The 21,998-nt window shown below is 37.5% G+C and overlaps 1 protein-coding gene across 1 annotated transcript in view; it reads right to left on the bottom strand.

The window, feature by feature from the left end:
• Positions 1 to 21,998, bottom strand: part of LOC105662082 (uncharacterized) — a 242,548-nt gene that overhangs the window by 101,861 nt on the left and 118,689 nt on the right. The window contains exons 3-4 of the transcript XR_013037660.1: positions 12,846 to 12,897; positions 1,802 to 2,018 (exon numbers count right to left, since the gene is read on the bottom strand). The gene's annotated coding sequence lies outside the window, so the exon portion shown is untranslated. The remainder of the gene's footprint in view (positions 1 to 1,801; positions 2,019 to 12,845; positions 12,898 to 21,998) is intronic.

Raw genomic sequence — 21,998 nt, forward strand, 5'->3', positions numbered from 1 at the left:
CCTAAACGCGGGTGAGATATGAGCATTTCAAGGCGCCGTATGTCCGATGTACTACGACCGGTCGGGAGACATTTCCTCCTCTTCTGGAGCGACGACGGCGATTTGGAACGCCAAACATGGATACGCGTGGTCTACTCGAAGCGAGCTACACGATCCATATGGTTTTTTTGAATTTTGTTTCCTGGGACCGTTAAGACCCCAGCCCTTTCTATGCATTCCTTTTTTTGTACGTCGATATCATAGTACGGCTTTGCATCTAAAATACCTTTAAAGGTCTTGGCGTCCCCGTTACCAATATAATATTGGTACTTCGCGTTGTATAACGATGTGGAGCGTTGGAACATTTCCATTATCGCGTCGACCTCCATCTTACCAGCAGATCCCTCATGATTCACTTGACATTCGTCATCGTGCTGCTCCATCCATTCTGCATATTCTTCAGCGTTAATTTTCTTTTTCCAAAATTCACATGACTTGCAATATTTGGACTACACAACCATATTGATTACTTTCCCAGAAAACCATCCAATAAGCGCTGATACACCAAATAAAGACGTGAAGTCATGTTTTCTCCATGATCCATCACCCGAAACCGTTAAATAATGTGTGTTATCGTTTTCCTGTGATTTTGCCTTTTCCGTTTCCACTGCATTTTTCATGCTATTTCTAGCAACAATAGTAGTTGCAACACTAATATTCTGCACAACTTTATCATAAAAAGAATGAAAAATTAGTGGAGGAAGCTCCATAAAAGCACAAAATTTTCCCATGTCATTGAGACCAATACCTAATAATCGCGTAGCAAAAATAATTTGGCAATTGATCTCATATGCTTTATCAACAAATGGGCTATTAGGAATACTTGTGTCCGTACAATTTCCACACGAAACGACGATTTTGAATCCCAAACTGCGTCTGCCACTTTCAGTAAGTTTCACACTTGTCAAGCGTCTTAAGCAAACGGGCATAGCTTACAGTTGCCACGTAATACGCTAATGCAGACTCGGGAACTCTTTTACTAAAACCACTGTCAGTGGCAGTCACTGACTTATGTACTTGGGTAGCGAGCTGATCTAATGCATAAAAACCCGGATACACCAACACCGAGTGATGCCCACTTGGACGCCGACCGATGGACGGTCCCGATTGGACGCGTTCCAATTCGAAGCGATGCTAATTGGACGCGTTCCAATTCAAAGCAGGGTTCACAGAATCTAACCTAACCTAATCTAACAGCTTCAAATTGGGACGCGTCCAATCGGCACCGCTTCGAATTGGAACGCGTCGAATCGGGACCGTCCAATCGGGACACGTCCAATCGGTCGGCGTCCAAGTGGGACACCCCCACCAACACCTCACGAGCTACGGGTCTTGCTTCTCTTCCTGGCTCTGGCATCACCGCCTCTCTGAACAGAGAACCATTTTTCGGTGCTGATGCAGTTGTTGAGAGATGTGGTTTTGGCGAACCTGACATCCTCTCCCCCTCAACGCGTGAAGGTCTATTAAACATCTTAGGTTTTGGGCGCAGTGGCGTCGAATGGCATCTCCTAGAGGGATGCAAGCCGACTCCTCCACCTCCTCGTGGTGACTGCTGGGGAGGAGGAATCCTATGCCTACCTACTAGACAACCTCGATTGATTGTAGGGGGGTGGAATCCTCCTCGCAAACGGAGAAACGGCGCCCTAGGAGCTATAAGTTGCCTGGGAACACTCACAGTATGGGAAGTAGCAATCCCAGGGTTTTCCTAGCTCGTAGCAGACCGTAAACCTGTGGTCATGTTTCGCAGGAACGGGGGTCTTACCTTAGTTGGCTGGACCACAAGGGATGACAACCTCTATAATAAATCCCTAGCCCCAAGCTCTGGCTGCGATGAGAAGAACGCGCACCACCCATAGAATGGAACTTTGTCTCGGCTATGCGCGGTTGCGTGGTTGGTGGGAGCATCAACCATTAGCATGCCAACCTCCGGGTACCTGCCGCCTCCCGGTTGTAACAAGGCCTCCTTGTGTATGACGGCTCTGCACAAGAAGTATTACGGACCGACTTACTCGTGGGAACAACGATGAGTTCAGACAAAATAAACATAAATACAAATACAAATACAAATAAAACAAAACCCAGGATTGTAAAGCAGGTGGAGGTAAGTATAAAAGAAACGGAATTAATAGCGAAGTTTCTAGGACGCAGAGGTGGGAACACACAGACGGAGGAAGAGAATGAGCAGGGCGGAGTCAGCAAGATTAAGGACGATGAATGGCCCACATTGGGACTAGGAGAGAGCTGGGAAGAGGCCTAGACCTCAACCAAAGCAACTGCAGAAGAGGAGAGAGGAATGATAGAGAGGTCATATAATATATGATATTATAGGAGCGTCTAGATCAAAACCCAATAAGCAAAGGGATTGTGGGGAGATACAGGTAAGAGAGGTAAGTAAGGGGGAAAGTAGTTATAGAACAGAGAACAACAAACAGGTGGAACCCCATATGGAGGAAACAAATGACAAAGGTAAATTGGATAGCACAAGAAAGCAGAAAAGGGGGGAAAGGAAGATAAAACATCACAGGGGGTAATGCAGGGGGAGAACAAGACGGAGGATCAAGAACAGAATGAACTACAGCGGCAACTAAACCTCATTAGAATAATCAAAGCTGTAGGTGATATTGGGGACTTGAGTAAGGAAATCGAAAAGATAGTAAGCTCGAGCGGAAACCTGAAAAGAGAGGTAAAACAAAGAGTGCTAGAAATAATTAAAGAAAATATGCTTCGTATAATTGAGGCTGAGACGACAAAAGACGTAAGCAGAAGACAACAAAATCTAAGAGATTGGATAGGTGACGTGAACCGAGTAACTGAGATCTTAACGGCGTTGCCTAGATTCAATTGCGCTAGGCTCAAAAACATTACAGAGTTAATAAAAGACGGTTCACTACTGATCTCACAGTAGGGGATGGAGCAGGAACCAAATAATGCTCATAAAGGAGGGGAGAACCATAAGGAAGAGGTGACGCAGGAGGAAGAGAAGATAGAGGACGACTTCTGCCTGGTCGCAAGAAAAAGGAAGAGAGGTGGAAGGAATGATTTGAGGTCAACTGACAATGACAACTCACCAGACGAGCAGTCAAAACAACCCTACAAGAGGAGGTTAGCCGAGGATGATAAGGAGAAGGGAGAGGACACTAGGGCTGGAAATACCAAAAGCAAAAGGAGGAAAAGAGGTGAGTGAAGGCCATAGTATAAGAGAAATTAAACAGTTGACACGGACAGAGAACAAGCAGGCAGGTTTTATCAAAGTTAAGTGTAAAGAAGGAATAGGGTTTCAAGAAACATTAAGGGGCATAAAGAATAAAATCACGATTGGTAACACGGCGATTAGTTGGATAAAACAGGCAAGAGGGGGAAAAGAATTACTTTTCTATGTAGAGAAACTGGTTGATCTACATAACCTCAAAGATAGGATTATGGAGGCAGGTTATGAGATGGACGCAATAATAGGTAAAAGGAAAAAAACTAATCATAACGGGAATTGACATGGACATCCAGGAGGAGGACATAAGAAATATGATGAAGGAAGTACATAAAATAGAAGACTTCAGGGTCATATTCTACAGGAAATCTATGAGGAGTAACAACAGTGCTTGCCTGGAATTTCAATGTGATGTGGCGGAGGAACTACTAAAACAGGAAAGGCGAAGGCTAGGATGGACGATGTGCAGAGTGAACGAATACATCGATAACAGGAAATGCTTTAAGTGTGGCGCGAGAACACACCTGCCACGGTCATGCAAATTGGAGAAAGGGGTATGCTATAAATGTGGAGGAAGTGACCATATTGGCAGGGATTGTGAAAGGCTTGCGATCCCAAATATGATAGGAAGGAAGGAGGCTACACCAGTTACGGGCATGGACTGTAACAATGAGGATCAAGACATGAGCCCGGTAACTAAGGAGATTAGGAAAATAAAGAGCCTTCTGGAGAAGCAGTAGGACAAATATGGACCTACAATGGATAACGGGGCAACCCAGTAGAGCAAGAAAATTAGCCCCTAGACAGGAACAAAGGATAGCAGAAGAAGAAATGAGGATTAAAGAAGGTACAAACCCCAAAATAGGAAAGGAAATGAGATCGATTGGTCTCCAGACGGAGGAAGCATACTTTTGCCCCAAACCAAAGTGGAGTGAAGTAGTGAAAGAGAAAGTCAGAAGGCATGATAGATTATTAATAGAAAATGTTGCAGGAAGGAGAGCTCATGGCAGCGGCGATGGACATGGCACACAATATACAGAGAGGCAGGATAGAGAAAAGGAAAGAATGAGAGAGGTAGTGAGTAAGAGACCGATGATTGAAGGTACTGAGACAGGAATAAAAATAAGGAAACACAAAGGTAATGCAGTTTATATTAAATATAACACAAGTGAGAGGGTAAAGGACATTCACATTTTTAAAAAAACGCACAGTGGGGTATTTGAACCGAAAAACCGGACAAAATTATTTTAGCGTCGTTCATAGGTTGAAGGTTATAACATAGTAGGTCGTTGAATTCGTCTTAACGTTGGCTACAATATTCTGAAATTAAAAATAAATATTATATAAAAATATTATAAAAATATTATATAAAAAATTTTTGAAATATTATATATTAAAATTAGTAGATGTATAAATACCATTTACATTTTGTATAGACCATTTTTTTCTCACATTGTTGGAAAGCGTTGAAAAGTAGGGTCGATGGTGAAGTGTCACTGCAAAATCAGGAAAAATTAGTTTTGTACACATATCATATTAAAATTTACTATATTCATATTTTAATGTAGAATATGTGGATTGAGCAACAATTTACTAAGAAAATACATATTTTCAAAATATTTTTAAACCGCTTTACCATTAATCTTCATCAGAAGATACTTCTATCGAGTCTTTTTCGGATGATGTCTCTTCTGATTGACTGTTGTCCGGAAGGAACATATCCAAGGATTCTTTTGAGTATTCCGTTCTTTTCTCTTTACGAATTAACCTCATACTTGATAGAAGAGGGTCTGAACTTAACAGAAGTCTGTTTAAGACGTCTATATTGCACGACTCTCAACTACATTTTCTGGCGTGGTGTTGTCTGTATAGCCGAAAATATTTATTTCTTGCTTCTGCAGCCTCTTCCGATAATTGCCCAATTGGTAAAATGGCATGTTCAATTATTATGGGTCCATGAATTAATATTTTATGTAAAGTTGGACTCATGGGATACCATGAATATAACTGTACATACACCTGTGCAGTATTCTTGGCATATACTGCAAATTGGTTGGTATTTATTTTTTTTCCACTTGATATAACTTCTAATATAACTTTCAATCTATACATATTAATTGTTCATCAATTTCCGTTATTGATGCCGATAATTTGTGGTTTGAACAAAATTTTCTGCTTGTATTCCCATCATTTGTGTTACCGAATCCAGGCTTCGGCACATCGACAATTAGTCCCATTTCATTTTTAAATTTGTCCTGAATCATTTTTTTTCTTTCTTCTATTATGTCTTTTTCCGGTTTTGTCCTTATTTGCCACTTCTTAACCGGCAATTTATATGCTAGGTGCAGTATGTGTTCGAACACTCTTTGTCGGAGAGTAAAATCGAAACCGCCGGAAAAACAACATCGAAACGCTCGGAGGAAAGGAACGCGATGTCCTTGCCTCAGTAACAGAAAAAGACAGTCGCTACGGGTCTACGGTCGCGATCGGTCGAGCAATCTCGCCGTGTACCGGGTGATAAAAGTTTCTATATTTTTTCTCGCGACGACGATGATCCGCGGTTCGCGTTACTACTACTCGCGGGGCCCTGCCGGCAACAAACACACAATAGACATCGTTTACGACGACGTCTGGACGTCTCCCCAAGCTGGAGACTCCAACGGAACCTGGTTTCCGCACGATCGTGATTCAAAATCATCAAAGGGAACTGTTTCCCAAAAAACCCGGTGTCACGCGATGAACTGATCGCTGACGGGCGCCCAACCTTTGTGTACACATTATATCATCAAACGCGACACACTCACACATGCCTCAATCATACGACTTTAAGTATGTATTCTCAAATTCAAGGGTTTTTTATGCCTTCGGGCTTTTTCCCTTCATCAATTAACGTCAAGGGTTTTTTATGCCTTCGGGCTTTTTCCCTTGCTCGATAACTCGAATAAACAATCAGTTCAACTCATCATAATCCAGAGTTTTCATTTAACCAACCGCATCCTTACTCTATCGTCCAGTCCTTTGAAATTTAATAACGTAGTGATTCCTTCACTAATCGAATAAAATTGGAATTCTTCATGTTGAAGAGTTTCGACCGTACACTCTTATTCCTGCGTGTAAGGTAGATAATCCAAACTCCAATGACTCTGGACAAACTTCCCGTGTTGCTGATAAATTATTGAAATCTTTGGGTGTAGCTCCACATATATAGCACCTCATGGTTGATGTGGTATTCATGACTGCATTACATACCTTTGCGTCGACCATTGTGAAAAGCATATTATGTGTAATTGATATGTATCTATTATTTTCAATTTTTGTTTCTTTTAAGTTACTGATTTTTGTTCTAATATACTGTATTTCTTCATTAGTAATGTCAACTGATTCCTTAATAAATCTAATTTGAATTGGTCGACAATACCGAGGAGAAGAAGATGTTGGATTTTGCCAAACGATTTTTTTATTTACGGAAGAAATTAAGTGCAGGGGCACCATAGAACTTTGGAATATGTTTGCATTGGAATCATAGTTGTTGTAAAATTTTTGTTTAAATTGTGCTTGTTGCGATCCGTCACAACCCCTTTACTTATTAATTGTAATGCAGTGCACTCCTCATCCGTTAAATCGTTTTGTTGGGTTATTGCGGTAATAATTGACTCGGTAACACTAAACTAAACATATATATTCGTAATTAATAAAGAACTTGATACATATTATAAACACGTGATTCGCACACGTTGCGAACACGTTGCATGGACCATCACGACAGCCTGAAGGCATCGCCGAATACGAAAAACAACTGAACACCCGCGTCGAACTTCACATCGCACACCACTCGATAGTGACGTATACCATCGATTCTCTATCACGTTTATTGCATCTTGTATGGATAATACTAGCCGAGTAGAAGTGTGATTTAATAGGCCTTGTAAATTTGTTTCAGCACTAGTAGAAGTTATTAAATATGATTCACGAATAGGGTAACATTCTTTTTTGGCTTTTTGTAATATGTATTGAATAACATGGATATAACTTTTTATTGCTTCTTCTAATTATTTCGTATTGCTCCCTAGATAATTGAACATCATTAAAAATTGGAAGGGCTTTAATGACCGTTAATTGAAATTTTATTTCTTGCTGATTATGCGAAAAAATTTTCCTATATTTAGTTGCACGCGTGGGAAATTTTGTAACTTCTTTTAATATAGCAGACGCGTCTATCAAACCGGAAGTTCTAAGTTTTGTTTGTGTTGCGAAAGACAGTTCTTCCACGCTTGTATTGTCACGAATATTTTCCGTTTTTCGGCGTTTAGAGCGTTCAGTCAAATCGCTAAAAGATTTTGTTGGTCATCCTGGTCGAATATTTGCAATAGGAAGTTCCACTGTCCCTTCTAGCCAAGTCTTATATTTTGCCCTAAATGTCTCTTCTTTGTAACTAACAGACAATCATCTGCGTTTAAATTCGTATTTGAATTTCGATAATTTAAGGTGTAATTTTTGGCGTTCTTCATTTGAGTAATTTTCTTGAGATGATAAGAAATTTATTAAATATTCGAGTTTTTTTATTAATATTTACACCCTTGTGTGTCAGCATTATCTCAAATAACTGTTTTCGCGTCATTAATTTAATGCCAGAGGGGCCTGCAGATTGCGTCGAAGAACTTGCTGACATTGTGACACCTGTATGTATATTTATATTGCCGTTAAATGAACATTTAAATATCAAAACTGGATAATATCTATATTATATAATAAAAATATGAAGTGTACTTACCAGATAGAAATCGAAGGAAGTGCAATATAAATATAAAAAAAGAACAAAAACACATAAATCCAGGAACTTAACTAAAGAACTTAAATAATGTCTTTATAACACATACACATATAAAACACACACTGCACTATACGAAACTAAACTTAGACCAAATAAAATTAACAGAAAAAAAACTAAAATATAATGTATAAATGCGTGAAAAATGCTTGGAATATTTTGCTCGGTGAATTTCGGATGACATCTGACGAAAAACGGCGCTGACAAGAAAAATGTAAATTATTGGAAAGAAACCAGTGTTCGATATTTTGAATAAGGGTGTGGGAAGAAGAAAAGTTATTGGCTAGGTTTTTTACGAAAAGAGGTGGTTTAAAAAGGAATGGTAAAATTAGGAAGTATGGAAGTATTTTAGCGGGTCCTTGGAAAAATCTTGAGGCTACAGAAATTCTAAAGAAGCATGTTTGGGTGATATAAAACAGACGAGAAAGGTCAGTATAGTGGACAATAGGGTGAAGAAAATAAGGAAAGGGCCAGATGGAAGAGAATGTCAGCTGGTTCGTTGGGATTTCCAATAAAACAATAAAATAAAGAAACCATCAAATATTTTCAAAAGCGTCCATGAGATTTATTCGTCGAAACTCTACACATTTACAGAACTATTTCAATTAGCTTACATATTATAGCTTAACATAAACATTATAAATATTAGTACTCTGTAATAGTTTCTTCTAGAAGACTTCGCCAACGAGAGTTGTTCAAGCAAGTCTGGGCCTATGATCGTGACTATGCGTGTAGGCGTACGTGAAACGCTGCGAAACGTTTAATGTTAAATTAGTTATAAATCTTCAATCCGGACAAATCCGGAATCAAATTATGTTGGGTTACAATCTGGAATCTCTACCGAATGTAATGGTACCAAAAAGAGCATCGAATGTCACTGAGAACTATAACAAAATCGTTAATGAATTTTCATAATAGTAAACAAAATTATTGATTTATTGATTATTTTGAGATATTAATAACTACATAAATAATTATGACAAACGAAAAATAAAAAATGTGAAAGTATATTACATACGTACCTAAAAAGGATCTGTAATGAAAGAAATTTCCTAACTGTTCTAAAAATATAAAATTCACTAGTAAATGCATCACATATTTTAGCGTGGTTGAAAAACCAAAACCAGTCATAAAATCTCTCAACTTTTTATTAAGTTTAGTGCTTTCTGAGTGTATTAGTAAAAAAAAAATGTAGTACATTGTTCCTTATATATTTAAGAACCTCGAACAACAAAAAGTTTACAGTTTACGCAAAATTTTTGAAATCGACTTTTGTCCGGTTTTTCGGTTCAAATACTCTACTGTGGAGCAGTAGGTTCACCCAAAAGGATTAATATTAAAACAATGAGATTAACTGGGGGAGGGGGGATTTTAGTAGAAGTGGAGGGAGAGAGTGGGATAAAGGAGTGGATACAACACATTAGTGATAAAATAGGAAAGAAGGGAAAGGTAAGGAAACTCGAACCCAGGGAGGGAATTCGGGTAAGGAGGACTGACCCCTCAATTGAAAAACAGGAAATTAGGGAGGCCATTTACCAAAATTTACGGATAAAGCCTCCAAAAAGTGCAGACCTGGAGAGTGTTGAAATAATAAGGGTGATAAGACAAGAAGGGGCCTTTCAGACTGCGTTCATTAAATTACCGATTAATATGGCGGAAACCCTTATAACAAATAAGTTAATCAAAATTGGTTGGTCACTATGTACTATTAAAGATACTCCAAAATTCTAGCAAAGTGCTGGAGATGTGGAGGCATTGGACACACAACAGTCGAATGTAACAAATACCTAAAAACACCAGGAAATAAACCCACAAACAGAAGGAAAGCAGATACAAGTGGTAAAGAAAGGACGACGCGGGAGGATATACAAGACATAAACGAGCAGCAGATACTACTAGGTAAGTGCAATTCATTTGACCTTGAGATGGAGAGGGCTAAAAACGCCCTCCAGGAAATAGACGATCTGACAAAAGTCAGCGATAATGATGACGAAGACGTACAGTCTGATTATAGTATAGATAGTAACTAGGAAAAATAATTTTTAGAAAAAAAATACGCCGACTTCGAAATGTACTAAAAAGTATAAAATAATTTCTATTTCCTAATGAAGTAATTTCTATTTCATTCAATCATACAATTACGTAACAGATATGAATGAAACCTATTTACTCGTTAGGTATTATATTAAATAATACCTAAAGGCGGCGCAAAATTAAAAGATTATTTTGAATATGTTATTTAATCTTGCGCCGCCTCCGAAAAGGTTGAAATGTATTTAATATACTACCTAACGAGTAAATAGGTTTCATTCATATCTGTTACGTAATTGCATGATTGAATGAAATAGAAATTACTTCATTAGGAAATAGAAATTATTTTATACTTTTTAGTGCATTTCGAAGTCGGTGTATTTTTTTTCTGAAAATTATTTTATTTCACGCTTTTTAGTGGAATGGGGAGAATTGTATGGGATACTGTGAGACAGTTCTTCTGGGCTTTTTTTTTTTGTCTGCGTAAATGCCATGAGCATAATTAAGTAAAAGACAACATGGATGTTCGTTTTTCAATTTTTTTTGCAACAATAATCCTTTTCAACTAAAAAATGAACAAATTTTTGGTAATGGTACCAATGGGGAGTCAGACTCTACAAGATGCGAAAGGCTTTGTTCCGATCGGATCACCCACCTAGGAAAAAACCGGCGAACATACATAGATAAAAAAATCAGGGACACTCTTTCAGGGACAAGTACAAACTAATTACATCATGATTGAGGGTGCTTCATCCATTTGTTCTTTGTTAACTTTCTTTGCAAAAATTTACTGCACATGTGTATCTCTTACGGTTTAGGACTGCGCAAGGGTGAAAGTATCCGTAAAATAATAGCAGATCCTGCGCAACAAATTTTCTAACAAATCAAATTGATGCATTTTTAGAACGATACGGAGACTGTACCAAGTAATGGGAATAATAAACCAACGTCAACGTGAACTCATCTTGCTGTATAGGTCGCGTGTCAGAGCGATAAAGCTTAGTTAGCGTTTTGGTACAGTGCATTGTAATTGCCCTTTCTTGTCTTTTCCGTGCATAGCACGGGGCGTTCCACTAATATTAATAACAATAGTTTTTCGCCAATATCACGAAAACTAGAATTTTCCGTCAATTATGCATAAGGAAAAACTCGTTCAGAATCATGCCACTAATAACGTATTAGAAGGACATTAAAATCGTTCGAAGTTAGTTTCAAAAGTTAACAACAATTTTCGCTAATATCTCGAAAACAAAAGCTTTCCGTCAATTGTGCAAGAGGAAAAAGTTGTCCAGAACCACGCCCCTAACAACATATTCGAAGGACATTAAAATCGTTCGAAGTTGATTTCAAAAGTTAATAACAATTTTTCGCTAATATCTCGAAAACAAAAGCTTTCCGCGAAATTTGTATATGAATAAAATTGTTCAGAATCATGTCCGTGATAAGATATTAAAAGCGCACTAAAATCGAGAAAAGTTTACTTCAAAAGTTGCCGGTTTTTTTGCAATAACAACACTTTGCAATTAAAAAATGAAAAATTTTTTGATAATGGTACCAATGGGGAGTCAGAATCTACCAGATGCAAAAGGTTTCGTTCCGATCGGTCCATCCAGCTAGGCGTAATCGGCGAACATACATAGAAAAAGAAAAAAGTTGCCGGTTTTTTTGCAATAACAACACTTTGCAATTAAAAATGAAAAATTTTTTTATAATGGTACCAATGGGGAGTCAGAACCTACCGGATACAAAAGGTTTCGTTCCGATCGGTCCACCCAGCTAGGCGTAATCGGCAAACATACATAGAAAAAGAAAAAAGTTGCCGGTTTTTTTGCAATAACAAGACTTTGCAATTAAAAAATGAAAAATTGTTTGATAGTGGTACCAATGGGGAGTCAGAACCTACCAGATGCAAAAGGTTTCATTCCGATCGGTCCACCCAGTTAGGCGTAATCGGCGAACATACATAGAAAAAAAAATATACTGATCGAATTGAGTAACCTCCTCCTTTTTCGAAGTCGGTTAAAAAAGGGAAAGCGCGTACCTAAATCAATTTTTTATTAAGGGACTTTCTTGCTTTTTGACGGAACAAACCTTTGTTTACATTCTTTTTATCAGTCATGACTAGAGAGCTTAAGATTATACAGATTTTGAACAGATTGCCCACAGCCCTAGATCTATTAATAACTAAAATGCGTAGAGATAATATTAGTGTGACAATTGTGAGTGAGCCATTTAAGTCACTGGGGGACAACGTTGCCCATTGGAGTGAGGATAGGGGCGCTGCTATCCTTGGGATTAATTTACAAAGGGGACTAAACTATAGGGGAGCCGGAAAGTGCTTCGTAGCTTGTTCGCATGGTGACGTAATGCTATTTTCAGTATATATTTCGCCAAACAGGACAATTATGGAATTTGAAAAGAACTGGGAGGAGCTGGAGGTAGAGATTCAAAGGGTAATAAGGGAAAAGAAGGATAGAAAAATATTAATTGCGGGAGACTTAAATGCCCACTCAGTTCGGTGGGATGAACCGAAGAAAGCCGGTTAGACGTAAATAATTTTATCTGTGTGAACAAGGGCGGAGCGATAACTTCTGAGGGAGAAAGGGGAGCCTCCAGCGTCGATATCACACTGATTTCGGATAATTTATATGAGTTCATAAGGAATTGGAAGGTAGAAGAAGAGACCAGCTATAGTGACCACAAATATATTACGTACAGTATTGAGGAAGATGATAAACTTACCTATAAAAAGAGGGAGAATAACACGGTAGAGCCAGGGTGGATCCTTGGTGACCTAAAGAAAAAGAAAACTTTAATATTAAAAGAATTAGAAGAGTGCATGAAGTTAAAAGTTTGGTGGATAGAGGGGATACCCTGGGCACAGGTGGAGGTTAAGATCGGGAACCTTATAAGATGTATATATGATAGATTTCTTAGAAAGAAAGGGAAAGGGGGAGGAAATAAAAAAAGCCATGCGTACTGGTGGGATGATGAGGTGAGGAAGATATGGAAAAAATGTAATAAAAGTGCTCGTAGGGTGACCAAAGGGTATAGCCGGATAAGGTGGTCAAATGTGCCCTTGAGTCGAATTTGAGACCCAATTCGTCAGTCGGTAGCATATCCCAAAGAAACATCTCACACCAAGTTTCAAGCCCCTGTCTCATCCGTGGGGGTAGTAAAAGGAAAAAAACGAAATTCCGGTTTTTGACCCTTTTTGCCTATTTAATTTCGTACAAAAATTCTAAAACATTGAGGTCCAGATAGCGCATCTTACAGAATTTTTTCAGATTTTTTGATCGCAAACTGTAGTCGTGAAAAATCAAAAACCGAAAAAAAATCCGAAAAAATGCGATTTTTTAGTGAAGATGTCGGAGCACTACTTTTATATTAATGTGGTAGTTAGGTATTAGTACAACTATTATTCTCTAATTTTTTCAGATTTTTCGGTGAGGTGCGCCGTAGTTAAAAAAATCAAAAACCGATTTTTTCGCGCGAAAAACTAACTTCTGCTTTGAATTTTTATGCCATTTTCCCATAAAAGATGCATTAAGTAATTTTAAGAGGATTCACGTTCACACAATTGATCTATGGATTACAACAATGCAATTAACTTAATTAATTAGTTTGATGGTATGCTCTTTATATACCTAAATGTTGGAAGGTCTTCCAACGGCATCGGTGGCGCAGCGGTTAAGACGTCTGACTCGTAAACCGCTGCATACTCTTTTTGGCGCGGATTCGATCCCACCTGAACTTATATTTTTTTTTTTTTTTTTTCTTTAAATTGTTAATTTAATTAATTCTAATTATAGAACAATGGATATTACTTATTTAAAAATATTTCTAATCCTTTTTAGGAATATATTGTTACGAGCCGGAGGGGTCACAGCCGCGTGGCTAGGGGCTGTATTTTGGTCAAGGTAGTGTCACTAGGCTAACTCAGGTTTGTTACTTAACCTGAGCGCCAAAGGAAAATAGACGCGGGGATGAGCCGACGCCACAGTGGTCCCAAATCGCAAAAAGCTGGTCAAAATATGAAGGCGTATTTCAATCTTAATGAAACTTCGTATCTAGGGGTTTTTGAGGTCACTCATTACAAATCAAAAGTAAAAATTACGAGAAACAAAATGTTCAGTATTAAAAAAAAAAACAAAAAACTGACCAAAATATGAAAGAATTCTTCTATTTAGCTGAAAATTTGCACAAAGTGGTTTTCGAGGTTACAAATTAAAGACAAAATTACGAAAAAAATAATTAATTACGTTTATTAAATTGCTTTTTGTTCCATTCAAATTACTTTTCAGTGCAATGAATATTTGTTTCTTTGATAGAGTAATTTCTTCCGAAACTGAAATATAAATATAAATATTATACTAAATCATATTTCAAACAAGTTTAATCTTTCCAGCAACAATATAATTATAGACGCACGCGCAAACATATCAATACATCTTTTATTTATAATGCTAAATTCTATAGACCGACTTATATTATACTTTTTTAATAATATTTATAATAATCCTGTGACGTCCATATCAATATTCGTAAAAAGTTATGAAAAAACTGATGCTGAATATTCTTAAACTCAACGTTTATTTGCTTAATTGTACTTCGGCATTATGTGCCCGGGGGTCACGTATACCTGAATGTTGACCTCTCACCTATTTGTAATTTCTATGCAGGTATGAAAAAAAGGAGACCAAAATAGTGAGCGAATGACTAACTGTATGACAGGGAGAAAGAGAGAAAGAGAGAGGCGAACACGCATGAATCAGCGGCAAACACAAGTATTTACATTTTCAAATTTTTTTGTTAATTCTGATGCATTATAGTCTTAACTAAATATTGCAATTGGTTTTTTAGTCCAACTCCGTCTAAGTCATAAACTTTTCCCTTTTTTTATAAATACCGAGGTCGTCACTTACTTGAATTTTTATTAAAAAGCGTTGTTCAATTGTTGTATTATACTTTGTAAGAGTTGATCTTGTAATATGTCTATGAATTCTACTTACCTTTAGCTGTGTTTTCCATTTTACAGAATCAAAATTGATGCACTGGGGACTGAATTACAAATTTTTCTAATGAAGTCTATTTTTACTGGATTTGCGCGCTAAGTATTGCTCGAACGGAAGTCAATTTCCTACTGAAATACCAATGCAGGTAGATGAACTGGACAACTGTACCTTTTGGAACTGAAGTCATAAACTATCAGTGTACCCAACCCAATAGTTAAAAGGTAAAAATTGAATACTTCATTTTTCGACTTTTGGCCAGCTTTTTGCGATTTGGGACCACTGTGCGACGTATGGCTAACGCCGGGTGCCCCAGGAGGTTGGTTATCGTGAACTAGCCGACGTATGGCTAACGCCGGGGGTCACAGGATTGGTCAAGACGCGGGGATGTACCGACGTATGGCTAACGCCGGGTGCCCCAGGAAAATGATATGTGAACTAGCCGACGTATGGCTAACGCCGGGTGTCACAGGAAATGTTAGTAGTTGTGCTCGTAACAAAGATATGCTAGTATACCTCGAGCGGCTAAGATATACCGACTGGTGGGTTTATTAGGACTTTGGTTATAAATTGACAAAGGCAAAAATTAAGTTTAAAAATAAAAGTTGAAAATATATTCTTTTCCCAAAACCGGAATTACAAATGGTTACGTGTATTTGTCGGTTAAGGTGATTTTTACAAGAAATGTTCTTGACTTGATTTTACTTGAGTTTAGTATGTTTCGACTCCGACAAAGCGAGAATCTAATCCTGCCTAGTTTTAACGAAGAACAAGCGAAACGTGGACCCGAAAGTACTTTAGAAAAAATGCCTAACAGTAAACTATACGTACTGTATGGTTATCAATGTTGCTCGCAGGGGACTCTAACCCGATCTTGCTCAAAAGTGACTTAGTTTTAATTCAACGTGAAAAACTCTAACTAAACTCTGACAGAGGTTCCTCGTTAGTCCACGTTCGAGAATTAACTGGGTCCACGGACAGAGGTTCCGTATTAGACGACGTTTAATAATCTATTGGGTCCACTGCGTCTTCTCCACAACCCTTTTTATACTCAAAAATGGGTAGAAAACGAGTAGTGGTGGAGACGGTGGGAACGAATCAACGCAACGTTTTCGTCTAACAAATTTTCATCGCGTTGGTCCGAAGACGTTAGATGTTCTCGAGCGAAGCCTAATAAGGAAACCCTGGTAACTGGAAAACCTAGGCAAGACTAGACTCTCGCTTCGCGGTGGTCTTAGGCTATTCCTGAATATTCATCTTCGAGGAGTAAAAAATCATTGGCGTACGTAACAATATCAAGGTTTGTTTTTTTTTTAACTTGAAAAACTTTGACAACTTTAAATTCTATAAAAAAATAATTACGGAACATTTTGACTATATGTATATCTTAATTGTGCTACGATTTTATATTTTTTCAGTTGAGTACATATATCAGTCCAATTTTTAAATATTTCATTTCTGGTAACTAAGTAATAGAAGTCTGTCTATTACTTATTGTCATAGGCGTTTTGTTAATCTTGAATAATTGGAGATTGGGTTTTTCCCTACTCAGGTATCGGACCATTATACGTCGGGATGTTGTAAACTTGATGTTTGAAAAATGGTCAGTTCAATCCATCCTCGAAATAATCGCGATGTACAATTTTAATAGCTTCTTACCTAGCAAAAAGGAGTTGGTACGTTCTGTTTAAACCATTTGTAAAGTGGAGCAAATAGATATACCTGAAAAAATGTTTGACTAAAATAATAAAGAAGGAAATGAAAGGAGTTGACCGTGTTTCCTGAATTTTTACTTTCAGTTTTATTATACTAACCGTAAGTTTTTATTACTCAAACTTCGGTCGTGACATGGTTCATCTCAGTTATAAAAGAGTCGGTCCCTACCTGCTTAGTTTTGTAAAAGTGGTTATAAGATTAAACTTAACGTCTTGAACTAGCCAATTGGAAAAGGTCAATTTTACCCCTTCTAATAGACTGAATTTTTGTATTTTCTACATACCTCCCACCAATGTAAAAATTCTACCTCGGAGGAGACTGACGAAACGATGATCAGTCTTGGACTGTGTTTCATATACTACATACTTATTTCGTAGTCTGTTTTTGAAGTTAATATCTTGCTTTCTATTTTTGCTTGTGTTGTGTTTACATGATGTCAAGTGGTGAAGTGCAATTCGTTGATAAGAAAACCGTGCATATGTAACATCCCGGGAAGAGTTTTTTTTATACATGGCAGTCCTATGTTCAATTTCATTACCCGCTGACAGGAATAGTTAGTTATCGACAATAATAGACTATTACCGACGGTACATTATATATTATCTTATGTATTTAGTTCAACGGTCGGTAACCGATACATATATATATATTTATATTTATATTTTCAATTTTCAATAATTATTTTATGCTTTCAATTTAAAAGGAGTAATATGTTTCATAAAGTCAATCAAATGTTAAGTTAATTCATTTAAACCAAAATTAATGTATTATTTTATAGTTACTCTAATAAATGTATAATTCTATATGGAAAATTCCGTAATGCGATGTGCCTACGTGCCGCGATGCTCGCCCCGAATTTCCTAGTATTCTCGCGTAATCCTAGAGAAGGATAGGAATACATTTTACAATTGCGATATTATTAGTTATTAAAAACCATTAGTTGAACAAATCAGTTAATGCATATCAGGCGTACTAATATTATGTTATCCGGAAATAGAGTCAGATGTTAGTTTATTGCAGTGAATATTGTAAATTATAATATTGTTCAATGGAATGTTCTAGAAACACCGTATGCTTATACATTTAGATTCAATCCGTATAGAAGTCGTGCGTAGTATATAGAGGAAGACAGAAAATGCAATTTCATTAAAACACTATTAAATTATTACTTTTGTATCAACATAAACTATTATGTAGAATGCGATATTAATAATGTAATTAAATCGTTCGTTTTCATAATTACTGCCTAATTGCGAATTTATACGATAATTATATATATCGACGTTATGGGGGTTTTCCGAGAAATTGCCAGACTGGCGAGTATAAAAGGCCGAGCGAAACTCGCCTAAATCGCAGAACAGTTTTCGAAATCGATCGAGCTAGAAGTCTTCAGATAAGTATAACCGGAACAGTTTTCGCTGTCAAGAGCCGCAACGATTCTTAATACTTGATTGGTAAAGCGGGTATACGCCATTTGAACGTCGTGGGTCGTTCTAGTAGCCAGTGAACAACAGGCTCCCCATTCAAACGGTCTCGTATCTGAAACTCCTTTAGGAGAGTGCTATACTTAGCGCCAAGAAAGGCTAAGATATCGAAACGATAGCTCTCAGCTACACAAATTTGATTTTACGTCGGATTGCTAACGCGCCGTCAGATTCTCGGAGTTCGCTCTGGGTAGTTTCGTAGCCAGCTAACGCAGGCTCCCCATTTGAGCGGCATGGTCTCTGAAGCCCGTGTCTTTTGGGTGGCAGTTCAGCAATTACGATTTTATATTAGAATCAATTGATTTGCTACCCTGTTGAACTTATACTGTTCACCCTTTTCCTGTATCGTTGGGTCGTTCTAGTAGCCAGTGAACAACAGGCTCCCCAATTAAGCGATCTGGTTTTGGCTGTCAGTGTTCGTTTTGACAAAAAGGGTCATGGACAATTAGTTGTCGAGCCAGATTAAAAGAGTAACTGTTCCGAGAAAATAATTCATTTAGATTCAAACAAACTTTGAACTTGAATTAGTAAAAGAATATTGTTCTGTCATCAGCGTAAACTCAGTAGTCGACTACACCGCGTTAGATATCAGATAAAATCATTAATCTATCTAACTTTGCGAAAGCGTATTTAGGTACACTTAGAGAATCACACTTAGGTCGTGTTCCTCGCTGCGGTAGACTATCACGCGCTAATATTAATAATTCCGTAAAGAATATTCATTATATAAACTACAAACGTATTAATCAATATGTATAAATTTGTCATTGCGATAGCGTTCGAAACTAAGAATCAAATCTTATAGAATACCGAATTCAGTTAATTATATAAAAGCGAAGTTAGCTTCATCCAAAATCAGACTTAGGTACGAAATAATATAAAGTATTAACTAACGAGAATCAGATTTAGTTAGATTCACAATTACTTATTACGTATTGTTTAATTTGCCAAGTTCTATTATTTCTATTATTAATATTATATCAAAGTCTAGTTAGTTTCTTTTGATCAAACCAGTATACTTTTCATATTTTGTTGTTATTTGTTACTTGTTATTTGTTAAATTCATCATCTTCGTTATTTTATTGAATAAACCTTATTGTTGAAAGATATTGACCTGTGGATTTCACTCCTTAACCGCACACCACACGAATCCCACAATCTTTACATTTAGTTATTTTCTAAAACGAGTCGTTTAGTTGGTAAAAGCCGCTCTTTACCTTCCTAGCGCTAGTAACTATCTGAACCTAGGTTCCAGAGTCGTTACACATACTAGGTGCATTAAGTGTAATATTTTAATACGGAAATCACGCGGCCAAAAAAAGAGAATATCTACCGATGCTGACTGTGTAAGATTTTCCAGTATTTTAAGGAAAACATTCGTTATTGGGGATGTTCTCTGCGGTTCGTGCCGTATTTTTTCATACAAGCACAGTAGAGTTTCCGAATTATTTACAGTTCCTTCTCCGCGTTTACAATCTGAATCCACACATGACATATCCATGGCTTCAGCATCTATAGCTAGTATGTCGTCCGCCGACGTTACTTTTTTTTTACCAACACCTTGAACTGCAGTTTCGTATGTTGAAGAATCCACACTCAATATAACATCATTTAATCAACTTCATCAAGTGTCTTCTGAATCTTCGGTACCAACGTCTTCGTCGGCAGAAGATCCTTCCTTTCATATTCACGAAAATATTAGCGATGAGCAAAACAATTTAACTGAAGTATCATTTGCTCGCATTATTTCTAGTCATGGATATTGTTTCATATGTGGATCCAAGTTAAACATTATTAATGTACCAGCTGAAACTCGTAAACAGGTATTTATCATGCGTAGATTATATGTACCCAAAGGAAATCGGTGCTGTCCTGGTCATTTATTAAAAAACCGTTTATTCCAAGATTTAGTTCAGAATTTACGCGTACATTCAAATAATAGTTTCCTTGACAACAACGAACTTAGAGTATATTTTGAATATTTAGAACACCATAGTTCAGAAATTAAAGATAAAATAGGCGATTTTACTTTATCAGAGGAACGATTAAAAGTATTTACAGGTTTGAATTGGAAAAATATAATTGAATTAGCAGATATGATGACATCTATGAGAAAATCAAATCGTCGCGATATAATTCAGGCTTTAGTAGTTTTTTTTATTTAAATTGCGTACTGGTAATTCTAATAGTATGATAGCTGCAATTCTCGGGTTAGAACACGAACAACAAGTTTCAGCATTTTGTAAATCTGTTTTAAACGCGTTCGAAAAAGATATTTTACCAGTACATTTCGGATTCGCGGCTTATTCACGGCAACATTTAATACAGCATGAAACGTCTATTGTTGCCAAAAACTTATATAACATTACTGACCAATTAGCACTGATTTTTGATGGAACGTATATTCGGCATGAAAAAAGTTCCAATAACGAGTATCAGCGAAAATCATATTCCGGCCAGAAAAAAGTTCCTCTTTGTAAACTATTCACAATCTGCACTATGAATGGCTACATAGTGGACATACTTGGTCCTTATTATGCAACGCAAAATGATGCTCAAATCATGAAAATAGTCATGCAAGATTCGAATGGTTTACAAAGTCTCATGAAATCAGAGGACATCTGTATCGTTGATAGGGGCTTTCGGGACGTAGAATATGATTTAAAACAATTGGGCTACAAAGTTTTGATGCCCGCATTAAAAGGCAATCGGAGCCAATTAACAACCGTGGAATCAAATGCTTCTCGGCAAGTAACTGAAGTTAGATGGGTCGTCGAAGCAATACACGGCATTATAGGACAAAAGTATCGTCTGCTCCATAATCAAGCTAGATAACAAATTGCTTCCATCAATCGGTTCGTACTGTTGAATTGTAGGGTTTTTAAATAATAAGTTTGCAAAACGTTTGAATTCAGATAAAGGATATACAAATGAAATTATAAATCGAATTTTAAGTCAAGAACATGTTACTAATTCCCTAGCACTAGAGAAGTAGAGACAAACCATTGGTACAGACAAACAGTTCCATTCAAACCAATACTAGCTTCAGATCTCCTCGACTTTCCGGAGATGACGGAAAATGATTTGAAAATTCTATTCACTGGCTCATATCAATTATCGCAAGCAATTTCTTATTTAGCCGAAATAATGGATGAGGACTGTCGAGTCGAATTCCAAGAAAAAGGGGGAAACGTAGCCCGAAATTGCGTCGCATAAACATGCACGTGTTGTTGATCGAGAACACGTGCGCCTATAGCTAAAATCCAGTTTTTACCGGATCATTCGAGAAACGACAGGTTCGAGCTTGTCCGTTACGATTCGCGAATCGACAGGTTCGTCCGGGATCGGTTTGGTTCGGGGACCTTCGTGACCGTTAGGGCTACTCCGCGGAAGCGCGGGGTGGTCGAGCGGAAAGCGAAGCCGGTACGGCACGCGCCCGAAAAATCAGTTGCTAATCGGCAATCGAAAGAATCACAGTTCTTGCGTACACGTTATTGTCCGTTACGGATTAGTTGTGTCGAGTACAAGTGTAATTCAGTTCGATGCGAGCTACGACCAGTAAATCAGCTGCATCTTTCCTCGCGTTGATTAAATTCTAATATCGTTAACGAAATTAAGAGTGTAGAGTCACGGGAAACGTGCAGAATTCACGACGCGGCGTCCTAACGTCTCGCTGTCTCTCT

This window comes from Megachile rotundata, chromosome 3, assembly GCF_050947335.1.
Source record: "Megachile rotundata isolate GNS110a chromosome 3, iyMegRotu1, whole genome shotgun sequence".
Taxonomy (NCBI): Eukaryota; Metazoa; Arthropoda; class Insecta; order Hymenoptera; family Megachilidae; genus Megachile; species Megachile rotundata.